General features: G+C 42.7%; 1 protein-coding gene across 1 annotated transcript in view; it reads left to right on the top strand.

Moving 5' to 3' along the window:
* Window positions 1-13,788, top strand: part of LAMA1 (laminin subunit alpha 1) — a 239,231-nt gene that overhangs the window by 51,983 nt on the left and 173,460 nt on the right. The window lies entirely within an intron of this gene.

The following is a 13,788-nucleotide window of genomic DNA, read 5'->3' on the forward strand; positions in this document are numbered from 1 at the left end:
CTGAGCAATTCTCTATTTATTTAGTAACAACCAGACAAAGATTATATGGTACCACATCCATTAGGACAACATACTATAAAGAACCTTAAAGAATTTGGACTTCAAGAACTACATAGAATTTATAAAAAAATATCAATTAATGCTGTATTACATGCTGTTCATACTCACATGATGGGATCCGTTTTCTGTATTTTGCAAAACACCTGGTTGATCCTGCTGTTCTCTGTCTTCTCCTCATGTCCATGTCCCCATTGCAGTTGGGCATTTTGCAGAGCAGTGTTGGCAGCTAGTACACATGCTCAGTTTTCAGTGTATTTATACCCTGAGCATTTCCTTTCTTTCACATCTAAGCAACCCATGTGACTATAGAGTCACACATGTAGGTGTATACACAACAGTAAATGGCAACCCACTCCCTCTCTCCTCCTTAATGCCTGCTAACCAGCTAAACACAATGGGGACAGGTTATTACATCTTGAATGATGGAGTCTTCACCTCCCTGTTATTCTAAGACACAGGCTGGAAGGGTGTCTGCCAATCAGCCTGTGATTGGCAGAAATCCGCCCACACCATGCCAAAAAATAATAAAGATTCAATTTAAAACATATATTTGCATGCCAATTTAAAGTAGTTTATTGATATTAATTATTTATTTTTACTCTGCATCCCAATGGTGATTTATTTTTATTTTTTACCTATGTGACCAGCATCAGAGAACTAGAAGCTCTTTCTGCCACTGTTTCCCTAGAGACAGGCTGGCAAAGAGCTAGAATTTAAAATATCCTATCCAAAGGTATTCTGGGTATTCAGGGAGCCATCTGTTAGCTCATTCGCCCCATATGGAAAATTATGTTGTTAGGATTATTCCAAAAAGGTAGAAAGAAAATGGTAGGCAGGGGGGAGGAAAAACTAATTCAGAAGTCAAAATATATTTCCTTAAGAATTGATATGTCTGTCGCCTTTCAGTCAGTTCCATATATGTGGTCACTGAAGCCAAGAATTGCACACTGCAATCAGGCAGAAGACCGGTGTATAGTCCAAAAGGGAATATGGACCCTTGGAAAAAATGTGTTTAACAGAGACATATGGTATAGCCCCCTGGGAAAAGACGCATGCTCATCCGACTGAAAGGCAACAGACATTTCAATTCTTAAGGAAATATATTTTGACTTCTAAATTAGTTTTTCCTCCCCTCGCCTACCGTTTTTTTCCTACCTTTTTGGAATAATCCTAACATAATTTGCCATATGGGGCATCTGAGCTAATAGCTGGCTCAATGAATACCCAGAATATCTGATATACCTTTGGATAGGATATTTTAAAATCTATGGGTAAGATTATCTCCCATGACTCCTCCCTGCCACAAGGCAGAGAGACCTGTTTCCTTTTTCCCTGAATGTGTCCTGATGAAGCCTAACAGTGAAATGCGTTGATGCACAGGGGCTTACTTCCTATCATGTATTTTATATATGTGCTTTTTTTAAACTCTCCCAGTGCTCTTTTTGTACCATGTACTGTATTTAATAAATATTATTCAAATACGTTTGTATTCTCCACTGCGCATTGTGCCCTTAAAGTCCGACCTTGGGTTATTTTTGCCCTTCCTTTTTTTTTTTTTATTCAAAACTTTCATACGGATGTGGCCATAGGAGTTCTTTCCTTCAAATTTTCAAGGCCAATCTGTATCATGTTTACAGCCCTTCCTTTTACTTTCAGACTGATTTAAGTCCTGCAGGTTAAGTGGCTAATTAATTTTCTGCGTTATCTTAACTTAATCAGCCATAGAATGTGATTATCATTATTTGCAAGAATATCTTGTTTCATTCAGAGTATTTTTGCTGCATAACAAGGCAAATTTGCAATTGCAGTTCACATGATTATTGTCAATTAATTATGAACAAGTTGTGTAGTAAATCATTTAGCCACCAGCAGATTATACTGCAACATCAGTTATGGCCGCTAATTTGAAGGTTAGTTAATATTTGAAAGACCCTGCACATAATTACATTCCAGTCCCTTAAGACCAATTTATCTTACACAAATATTGGCAATGACCTGCAATAAAGTGAAGCGACCTGGAAAAATTGCCTCCTATGGGAAACTAATAGAGATTTCTAATACTGATTTCTTTGTATTTTGTTGCTCCCTGCATTTTAATAACTAATATCTTGTTCATTTAAAGATAACATTCTATAGTATAGCATATAGTTTGTGTAGCACTACCCCCTCAGGAGCCGCTGGTTGTTTTGGGAACGGCGTATTAAAGCGGTGGTTCTGCGGGAAAACTATTTTTTTTGTTAATATGATTCTGCCGCTGTTAATATAGCTAATGTCTCACTCACCAGTCCTATAGAAGCAGCCACGATCGTTCCGATTTTCCGAAAAAGGATGTTTTATAAAACAGATAGATGGACGTTTCCATCTTGTTTGTGGGCACTCCTGAAGCCCACCACTGTTTACTTCTGGGATGCGGTGAATGCTGTCCCAGCATTCACCGCTCTACCCCACGCATGTGCAGTGTTGACGGCGAGCCGCGCCGTCAACACTGCACAACTCATAGACTCGGGTGGGTGGGCGGAGGCGGAGAAGGTTTCACAGACCGAAAAAGCGTCTGCGCGGCGCATGCGCCGTGGACCCAATTTCTGCATAGGTCCGAGGATTTTTTACATCACCGGCATCATGATATGACATGACCCGCTTGCCGAGTCACGTGACCGGCGAGATCTCACGGGATTAGAGCACAGCGTGTCTCCTGGGATTGTCAGGACTCGCAGCGCTGGTCGGGGGAGAATGAACATACACGCCCACTCCCCGCGGTGGATTTTGATTGACAGCGCAGAAACGGCAGCAGAAAAAGGGTAAGGATCAAGAAAAAGAAAAAACGGATTAGTTACTGTCTATGGCTAGCAGTTTCATTGAGCTAAAGTGAAAATTTAGGGTGAACCTCCGCTTTAAGTTACCTCTATGTGTTGTCTAGGGGTGAAGGTAGTGAGTAGAGCAATAAGCGAATGTCCAGTTCGTAGATAAGGTTTTCTGAATGCTTTATTTCTTGGCCCAACACGACCAATATCAACTTACGGTAGACAGAAAAGGTTGATGAAGTAAAGAACTTTGCGGTATCAGGCTTGGATGAAGACGAAAGCAATCCTGCTTTCAGCAATAGTAGTACAGTTCGTCGCCACTCCAGCCAGAGTGGGTGAAGTGCCCTCGGACAGACCCCTGCCACAGGCCTGGCAGTCGAAGTGTCACTTTAAGGATGCTGGGAGGAGCAGGTCTCTGCCACAGACCTGGCTCTGATGGGGCCTCTGCCACAGGCCTAGAACTTGGATGAGCTAAATAGTTGAGCTTATCCTCCCAGTAAATTTGCACTAGGGTCACCGGTTGACAGTGGAAGTGTACCTGTCAATGTCCCGGTCACCAGATCCCCTGTGGTTCCTTCAAGCCCTTTTGGACAACCTGCCTCCGGGTTCTCCTCAAGCCGATCCCCCACCAAATGGCATACAGCCTGGGATCTCCTCAGTAGAAGGGGGACCCAGTCAGTCACTGGGGGCCCTTTGTGGCATCAGTTGCTCCGGGCCAAGAGGGCCCAGATTCAGGAACTCCGCGTAGCGCGCTACCCCAGGCCAGGTAGACCATAGTGGTGGGGCTCGCGATGTGCGCACACCCTAAAGGTGGGTGCCGCACCTGGAACCAGGAACCCGCGAGGAACCAAGAACAACGGCCTCCGCCACAGAAATACCCCCTCCCAGCATGCACAGCGAGGCTCAACTCCTCTGATTGGCTGCTGGGAAGAAGCGGCTCCGCCTGGATCCCCTCTGGGGCCATCTGCCGTCCAGAGATGAGACCACATCTCTGGACACACAGACTGACCCACAGGACAATCCAGAATTGGCGACAGCCAAATTTAACACAATCAAGAATGAGAGCAACTTACCTCTCCCATTCTCCCACTAACGTTAGCGTAGTGCCCTTACTGAAAGGAAAGGGGGCGCTACATTTGCTAATCTGATGTACCTTTTGAATCTTAAAATAGTGAACACATTGTGCATTTTGTTTTTCTTTTGAATTACCCATACAGTACAACAAATACCAAAGGGCCAATTTCGTCATTTCAAGGCATTTGTATATTTTTATTTTATTAAACAGATATAACAAAATGCTTTCAAAGGTATATTTAACATACGAAAAATCTCCACTAATTACATTTTTGCTTTGTTACGATTCACTTTAACCAATCTTAAAATCCCATGAACACTAGCCCTAAGAGCCCATTCACACAGGGACGACTTTGGGATCCGACTTCAAGACGCCCCTAATCGCCTCAAGTCGCGCTGCATGAGAAAATCAATGGAAGTGAATGGGAGCTGTCTTAATACACACTACTGCAGTCGCTCCGACTTCAAAAAAGGTTCCTGTACTACTTCAATCCGACTTGTAGGCAACTGGTAGGCAACTTGTACCCATTGATTTCAATGGAAGTCGCCTCAGAAGTCGGATCACTGTTTTAACAGAAGCAACAATGCAGGAAGAGAACATACATTTCTCAGGCAAACCCCTCCCTCCCCCCTCCCTCCCACAGAGCTGATTGTTATTTAATTGGCCACTTAAGCCTCCTGTCCTGGAGGTGACTTGAAGTTGCCTTGTAAGTTGCCTGATAAATACTCAAGTCGTGTCCAAGTTGCCTCCCAAAGTTGTGCTGGAAGTCGTGTTGCCCCTGTGTGAATGGGCTCTAAGGCTTCTGTTAAATTATTATTTATTAATTCATTTTTAGATGATATATACTGGAAAGTACCCTGTGAAGAAACTAGGGGGAAGAGTGTGTTATGTAAAAAGTGCAGGTATCAGAAGTGTGTAGTGTACAGAGTACAGCGGTCAGGAGTGTAGAACATACAGAGTGCAGGAGTCGGTAGCATTTAACATACAGAGTGAAGGGTTAGGAGTGCGTAACTTACAGAATTCATAGGTCCTAAAAAAAATGACTGTACATAGTGCAGGGTCAGGAGTATGTACCCCCTAGTGCACAGCACCTCATATGATTCATTCCACTCTCTTTATACATGGCACAGCAGAACCCCCTGTGAGACATTTCAATAACACACACATACAATCACTCTCACATATGTCTAGCTTCTTCAAACACCATGAAGTTTCTGTACCTGGGCTGACCCAGACTTCTTCACTTGACTGATTTCTACTGTATGTTAAAACACCCGCATTTTGGCTACCGATGGCGTTGTTGCAAATTTTTTTCTCATTCCTCATTCCCTGCCTGATTACTCTGTTATCAGTTTGTCACCACCTAGGCAAGTATGATTCTAAAAAAAAGAAAACATATTTCTTAGTAGTGGCCCAGATTCAAGAAGCACTTGCGCCCGCGCAACCATAGGTTACGCAGCGCAAGTGCTTACTTGCTCCGGTGTAACGAGTGCTCCTGATTCAGGAACCTCGTTACACCGACTGCAGGCTAAAATCTGCGCGGCATAAGGCTCTTATGCCTCGCAGATTTTATGCTGCATTCTTGCGGGGACCGCTAGGGGGCGCTCCCATTGTGTATCAGCGTGTAGTATGCAAATTGCATACTACCACTGATTCACAAGCTTGCGCGGGCCCCGCGCAAGCCAGGTACGGAGTTTCCATACGGCTACTTTTAGCGCAAGGCTGCCCCTTCTAATAGTAGGAGCAGCCAATGCTAAAGTATAGCCGGCCTTCCCGCGCCGTGAAATTTGAATTTCACGGCGTTTGCGTAAGTGAAACGTGAATGGCGCTGGACGCCATTCACGTTCACTTAGAAGCAAATGACGTCCTTGCGACGTCATTTGCCGCAATGCACATAGGGAAACTTTCCCGATGGAGCATGCGCTGTACGCTCGGCGCGGGAGAGCACCTAATTTAAATGATTCCCGACCCCGCGGGATCATTTAACTTGTGCGCGCTTACGCCGGGCAAATTTGCCGGCGCACCCTCGCAATTCACGGAGCTTCTGCTCCGTGTATCGAGGGCAGCGCAAAATATTTGCGGGGGCTCAGGGCAAAATCGTTGCCCTGCTCCCCCGCAAATATCGCGCAATTCTAATTGAATCTGGGCCATTGTATTCTCATCTACTATGGGCACTTTAGGACTACTATAGTGAAGCCTTGTGTGGCAATAACCTGGTTAGACAGTGATAAAATCTGCAGCCAGATGATACAGTATATTTTATGCTACAAATGGGAAACAGTAAAGCATAGCTGTCATACAATTAGCAACTCCTCACACTTTCATTCTGGGCGGCTGTACAAGTTAGCATTTACTTGTTTAAACACACTTCACAGAATTTAGAACACTGCGAATGTAAGCAACGTTAAAGTGTTTTATGTTTTCAGAAGAAAGAACGCCTATGCTTTCCTGCTCAAGCATGACTTTCTTTTTTAAACTGCTTATAATACAGACAGTACGAGGGGACAGATGAAGGATTTACCAGCATTGTTCTGTGAAAATTAGCAGCCACATGGCTCATCCATTATACAGAATGCAGGCATTTTTACTGCCGGTAGACCAAACTCCCATTATGTGTGATGGGGCTTTCAGAGGCATTCCTTCCGTCCGGCTTCTCCCAGGTCACATGACTGTGTGGTGTCCACGGTTACTTTCTGCATCTTTTATTCTTCAGTCTGTTTTGTCAATTGAGATGTACTAGTGCAGGACACTGGGAAAGAATGCACATTATTACTGTGTGGCGGCAGAACACACTGCATTAGTGAGGAGGAAAACATTAGCCTAGCTATTGTATACATGAAACAAACAAAAACCCGATAATGTGAAAAAGTAAGGTGGTAGCTGTTGATGGAGTCAATTACGTTACTTTTGACCACTTCAGCCCCAGAAGATTTTACACCCCTTCCTGACCAGAGCATTTTTTGCAATTCGGCACTGCGTCAATTTAACTAACAATTGCTCAGTCATGCGATGCTGTACCCAAACAAAATTGACGACCTTTTTTTCTCCACAAATAAAGCTTTCTTTTGGTGGTATTTCATTACCTCTACAGTTTTTATTTTTTGCGCTATAAACAAAAGAAGAGAGACAATTTAGAAAAAAACATAGGGGTAGGCCGAGTACTCACGAGCAGACATGCCCGATGAAACCGGTCCGCGGGACTTCTGTTCGATGGCTGTACACACCATCGAACAGAGGTCCGCGCGTAAACAATACGCGGGGCGTGTCCGAGGTGTCGCCACGTCGATGACGCGGTGTCGCCGCGACAATGACGCGGCGACGTGGGCGGCCTGCCTTTAAAATGCTTCCACGCATGCGTCAAAGTCATTCGATGCATGCGAGTGATGGCGGGCGGCCGGACATGTACGGTAGGTCTGTACAGACGACCGTACATGTCCGGGCGGACAGGTTTCCAGCGGACGGTTTTAAAGCAAGTCCAGGAAACAGTTGTCCGCTGGAAACCTGTCCGATCCGTCCCAAAATGGTCCGCTCGGGCCTACACACGGCCAAACATGTCTGCTGAAAATGGTCCGCGGACCAGTTTCAGCAGACATGTTTGGTCGTGAGTACGGGGCCGTAGATTCAGGTAGAATGGCGCTTCTTTGTGCGGGTGTAACGTATCCTATTTACGTTACGCCTCCGCAACTTTTACAGGCAAGTGCCGTATTCTTAAAAGAAAGTTGCCCGCCTAATTTAAATTCTGAAGAGGTGGGCATGTGTTATGTTAATCAGGCTTGACCTGACGTGATTGACGTTTTTCCCGAACGGCGCATGCGCCGTCCCTGGAATTTCCCAGTTACATTGCTCCAAAGTACGCCGCAAGGACGTCATTGGATTCGACGTGAACGTAAATGACGTCCAGCCCCATTCACGGACGACTTACGCAAACGACGTAACATTTTCAAAATTCAACGCGGGAACGACGGCCATACTTAACATAGGATACGCCTCATATAGCAGGGGTAACTATACGCCGGGAAAAGCCTAACGTAAACGGCGTAAATGTACTGCGTCGGCCGGGCGTACGTTCGTGAATTCGCGTATCTAGCTGATTTACATATTCTAGGCGTAAATCAGCGTACATGCCCCTAGAGGCCAGCGTAAATATGCAGTTAAGATCCGACGGCGTAAGAGATTTACGTTGGTCGGATCTTAGTCAAATCTAGGCGTATCTGATTCTATGAATCAGGCGCATAGATACGACCGGCCGGACTCAGAGATACGACGGCGTATCAGGAGATACACTGTCGTATCTTCTATCTGAATCTACCCCAATGTGGGTTATCTACGAAAGGAAAATCCACTTTGCAATACAAGTGCCAACTACAAGTGCAAAGTGCACTTGGAATTGCATGGAAAGTGCACTTGGAAGTGCAGTCGCTGTAGATCCGAGGGGGACATGCGAGGAAAATAATGATTGGATGATAAAATCAGCAGAGCTTCCCCTCTTATCAGATCTACCCCTCAGATTTACAGCGACTGCACTTCCAAGTGCACTTTCAATGCAATTTCAAATGCACTTTCCATTCGTAGTTTGCATTTGTAGTGCAAAGTGGGTTTGCCTTCCGTAAATAACCCCCAATATCTTTTACTTTTTTCTATAATAAATATCCCACATTTAAAAAAAAATAAAAAATTTGTTTCCTCATTTTAGGCCGCAATGTATTCTTCTACATATTGTTGGTAAAAAAAAAAGAAATCGCAATAAGTGTATATTGATTGGTGTGCGCAAAAGTTATAGCGTCAACAAAATAGGAGATAGATTTATGGTATTTTTTTTTTTTTTTTTTTACTAGTAATAGTGGTGATCTGCTATTTTTATCGGGACTGCGATATTGCGGCAGACAGATCAGACACTTATGACACATTTTTGGGACCATTGACAATTATACAGCAATTAGTGCTATAAAAATACACTTATTACTGTATAAATGTAACTGGCAGTTAAAGCGGGGGTTCACCCAAAAATAAACTTTTTAACACTAGCTACATCCCTCCAGCATACTGCTAACATCTGCAGTATGCTGTTTTTTTTTTTTTTTGTATTTATCGTTATACGAGCCCTTGTTATCCGGCTCCGAGCGGAGGATTACTTCCGGGTATAGGTGTTCCTAAGCGAAGAGGAGTTGAATGACGGGCTGCTAAAGCACGTCACGCCTTCCGAAAATACTCAAAGTCACACTCGGGTGTTTACGGCGCCTGCGCAGTCAGCTCTACATGGCAGGCGCCGTAAACGCCTGACTGTCACTTTGGGTATTTTCGGCAGGCGTGACACGCCTTAGCAGCCGTCAATCAACTCCTCTTCGCTTAGAAACGCCCATTCCCCGCAGGATTCCCCGCTCTGAGCCAGATAACAAGGGCTTATATAACGATAAGTACAAGAAAAAAAAAAGCAGCATACCGCAGATGTTAGCAGTATGCTGGAGCTAATGTCAAAAAGTGGATTTTTGGGTGAACCTCCGCTTTAAGGGGTTGACACTAGGGGGCGATCAAGGGGTTAACTGTGTTTTCTGGGAGGTGTTCCAACTGTGGGGGGGATAGGAGTGACTGGGAGAGATGACAGATCGGTGTTCATACATTGTATGAACACACGATCAGTCTTCTCCTCCCCTGAGAGAACTGTGATCTGTGTGTTTGCATCGTCTCCGTGTACACGCTGCACATGCCCCCCCTAGTGGCCAAAAGGCAAAGCAACTTATGGTAACATCGCTTCGCCCAGCCGTGCCATTCTGCCGCAGTAAAACGGCAAGTGGTTAAAGATGAACTCCAGCAAATAAACAAATACGCAGTTGAACAACATTCCCAAATAGCAAGTAATTGAGCTGCAAGTTTGACTTGCTAAGCTATTGCCAGACTTGCCAGGCTTCACAAGTTTGTTGCACATTTGTATTTCTGATTGATTCTGTAGCTTTGTCAAAGACCACCTTGATATTGGTCCAAAGTTCAAGTGCTAAAAGCCCACAAATGGGAGGAGAGGGGAGAATGAGGGACTATTTGATACCCACAAGATAAAGGTCATGTATATTCAAATAAAATCAGTTCTTTATTAAGATATTAAAAATAGCCCCAAAAATTCTAGGGCGAAGAATACCATAGAGTATCACAATGCATACAATCACATGGTACTTGATCGATAGACGACAACCATGAGATACAGTGTGGTGATCCAATTTGCAAACGTCCAGAGTCTGACTTGTTTCAACTAATTAAGTCCTTCTCAGGGAGATGGTGGCAAATAGCATGTCAAAAGGATCTCTAAAATACATACATACTGTAAGTAAGTAAACAAAACAAAAAAATTGCATCAATGTATCCAAAATATCAAATATTCAAAATACACTTATTGAGAGCCGGTTCACACTGGGGCGACTTGGGATTCGACTTGAAGTCGCCTCAAGTCGTCCCAAGTCGCGCTGTCGAGAAAAACAATGCAAGTGAATGGGAGCGGTGTTAATACACACGACTCGAGTCGCTCCGACTTCAAAAGAAGTTTCTGTACTACTTCAATCCGACTTGTGAGTGAGTGAGTGAGTAACTTGTATAGCGCAACAAATGCGAACTAAATTGTAGGCGATTTGTACCCATTGATTTCAATGGAAGTCGCCTCCAGGATGCGGGGTCATTAAAGTACATTTACATGCTCAGATTTACAACCACCCTATATTATGCTGGAGGTTCATCACTGCTTTTTGGGGCAACAGATATTGTATGTATGGATGGGTACAGTTAGGCTGTCCAAAGACAATTATATCTGTTAGTAAATTCAGAGACAGATGCTTATGATTTTGCAGCTTATGCTAATATTATTATTAATAATATTATTTTGTAGTAAGCTACATTGCCTTGAAAAAGTATACATACCCCTTGAAATTTTCCACATTTTTATCATGTACAACCAAAAACTTAAATGTATTGTATTGGGATTTTATATAATAGACCAACACAAAGTGACACATAATTGTGAAGTGGAAGGAAAATGATAAATGGTTTTCAATTTTTTTTTACAAATAAAAATGTGAAAAGTGTCGGGTGCTTTTGTATTCAGCCCCATTTACTCTGATACCCCTAACTAAAATCCAGTGGAACCAATTGCCTTCAGAAGTCACATAATTAGTAAATGGGGTCCACATGTGTTTAATTTAAACTCATTATAAATACATCTGTTATGTAAATCCCTCAGAGGTTTGTTAGAGAATCTTAGTGAATTAACAGCATCAGGAAGGCCAAGGAACGCAGCAGACAGGTCAGGGATAAAGTTGTGGAGAAGTTTAAAGCTGGGTTAGAGAAGGGATCACCGCTCCAGGTGGGTCACTATGTAGAGATGGACTGACTCAGGATACGGTGGGTGCTGGCAATGCACTGACCATGCATAAGATACGAAGAAAGAGGATGGATAGCCGCACTCCAATGACCAAACAGTTGTCTTTTATTCAAAAAAGCACAGCAAGTACATCACTTCACAGGTGCAACAAAGGAACAGGTAGATAGCCGACGCGTTTCGCACTGAGCTAGTGCTTAATCATGGCTAGAAGCCCTCAGATGTTTGTTTGAGAACCTTAGTGAACAAACGGCATCATGAAGGCCAAGTAACACACCAGACAGATCAGGCATAAAGTTATGGAGAAGTTTAAAGCCGGGTTAGGTTTTAAAAAAATATCCCAAGCTTTGAACATCTCACGGAGCACTGTTCAATCCATCATCCAAAAATGGAAAGCATATGGCACAGCTGCAAACCTACCAAGACATGGCCGTCCACCAAATTGAACCTTTTGTCCTAAAAGCAAAATGCTACGTTTGGTGGAAAACCAACACTGCACATCACCATGAACACACCAACCCCACTGTCATGTTGTAGATATGCTTTTTTTCAGCAGGGACAGGGAAGCTGGTCAGAGTTGATGGGAAGATGAAGGGAGCCAAATACAGGGCAATCTTAGAAGAAAACCTGTTAGAGCCTGTAAAAGACCTGAGACTGGGGTAGAGATTCACCTTCCAGCAGGGCAACGACCCTAAACATACAGCCAGAGCTACAATGGAATGGTTTAGATCAAAGCATATTCATGTGTTAGAATGGCCCAGGCAAAGTCCAGACCTAAATCCAATTGAGAATCTGTGGCAAGACTTGAAAACTGCTGTTCACAGACGCCCTCCACCCAATCTGACAGAGCTTGAGCTATTTTGCAAAGAAGAATGGGCAACAATTTTACTCTCTAGATGTGCAAATCTGGTAGAGACATCCCCAAAAAGACTTGCAGCTGTAATTGCAGGGAAAGGTGGATCTCCAAAGTATTGATTTAGGTGGGCTGAATACAAATGCAATTCACACTTTTCACATATTTATTTGTAAAAACAAAATAGAAAACCATTTATCGCTTTCCTTCCACTTCACAATTACGTGCCACTTTTGTGTTGGTTTATCACATACAATCCCAATACAATGCATTTACCTTTTTGGTTGTAACATGACAAAATGTGGAAAATTTAAAAGGGTATGGGCACTTTTTCAAGGCACTGTAGGCAGGTAGGGAAGATACATATGTCCAGCTAGTTCAGCCATTTCTTAAAATACATGTGAACCCTCACCTTGTAAAACAACCCATTCAGTTTAAAATAGAAATGAAATGCAAAACGTGTGTATATACAATATATGTATGTGTGTATGTGTATGTGTGTATATATATATATATATATATATATATATATATATATATATATATATATATATATATATATATAAAAGCATTTATAATTATAATATATATATATATATATATATATATATATATATACACAATATATGTGGATATATATATATATATATATATATATATATATATATATATATATATATATAAAATTATAAATGCTTTTTTTTATAAGTGATCCGACAATCTCTGCTCTCAGCTGTATGAGAGCTTAGAGAGGTGGGGGTGATGAAATAGCAGCACACTGTGAATAGCTTACCAGTGAATGGCTGTGTAGGGGGGCGTGTCAGTAGTAGTCTGATCATTGGAGTTGCGCTCCCAGCACATCCTAAAAACCGACGACCCTGGGATGGATCTGCTTCAATGCCTGGTGTGGTCAGTATAATATAGGAAAGCAGGGGGATTGGCAGGAACACCGAGTATTTCACACAAAGGAAGCAATACAAAGAAAACAGGATACTTTTAACATAAGTGCACGGTACAACAAGCACATATCAGGGATATGAAATGTTGGGGTTACCTGTTTTTGGTTTTCATTCTTATAAATGTAATTTGACCCAAAGTGAATTTCTAACTTGCTTACACAAGAACCGAGTGTATGGCCACAACACTCTCATGCCAGCTATGACTTTTACTCTTTAAACGGATACCACACACAGGTTGTTCCTGGGCTCATTGCTTCCACTGAATGAGTACAGTAAATGAGGATTTACAATTAGCTGCTTCAGCTGAAGCTTTGTCATTCCTCTTAACTCTGGAGCCATTGAAAAAAAACAGCAGGATAAAAACTGATCAGTCATCTGTTTCACTAGCAAATACGTATTCTAGTATATGAATATAGAGAAAAGGGATTCTGTGTTCTGTTTGTCATTTAACCTCTTCAATACAGGGCTTTGATATCCACCTCCATACCGGGCCTATTCTGGCACTTCCCTCCTACATGTACAAATCATCATTCTTTTGCTAGAAAATTGCGCAGAACCCCCAAACGTTAAATATGTTTTTTAGGGAAATAAAGGGAATAAAATGGCGGTCATTGCAACTTTTTATCTTGCACAGTATTTGCACAATAATTTTCCAAACGCCTTTTAAAAAAAAAAAAAAAATG

Source organism: Rana temporaria, chromosome 5 (assembly GCF_905171775.1).
Source record: "Rana temporaria chromosome 5, aRanTem1.1, whole genome shotgun sequence".
NCBI classification, from domain to species: Eukaryota; Metazoa; Chordata; class Amphibia; order Anura; family Ranidae; genus Rana; species Rana temporaria.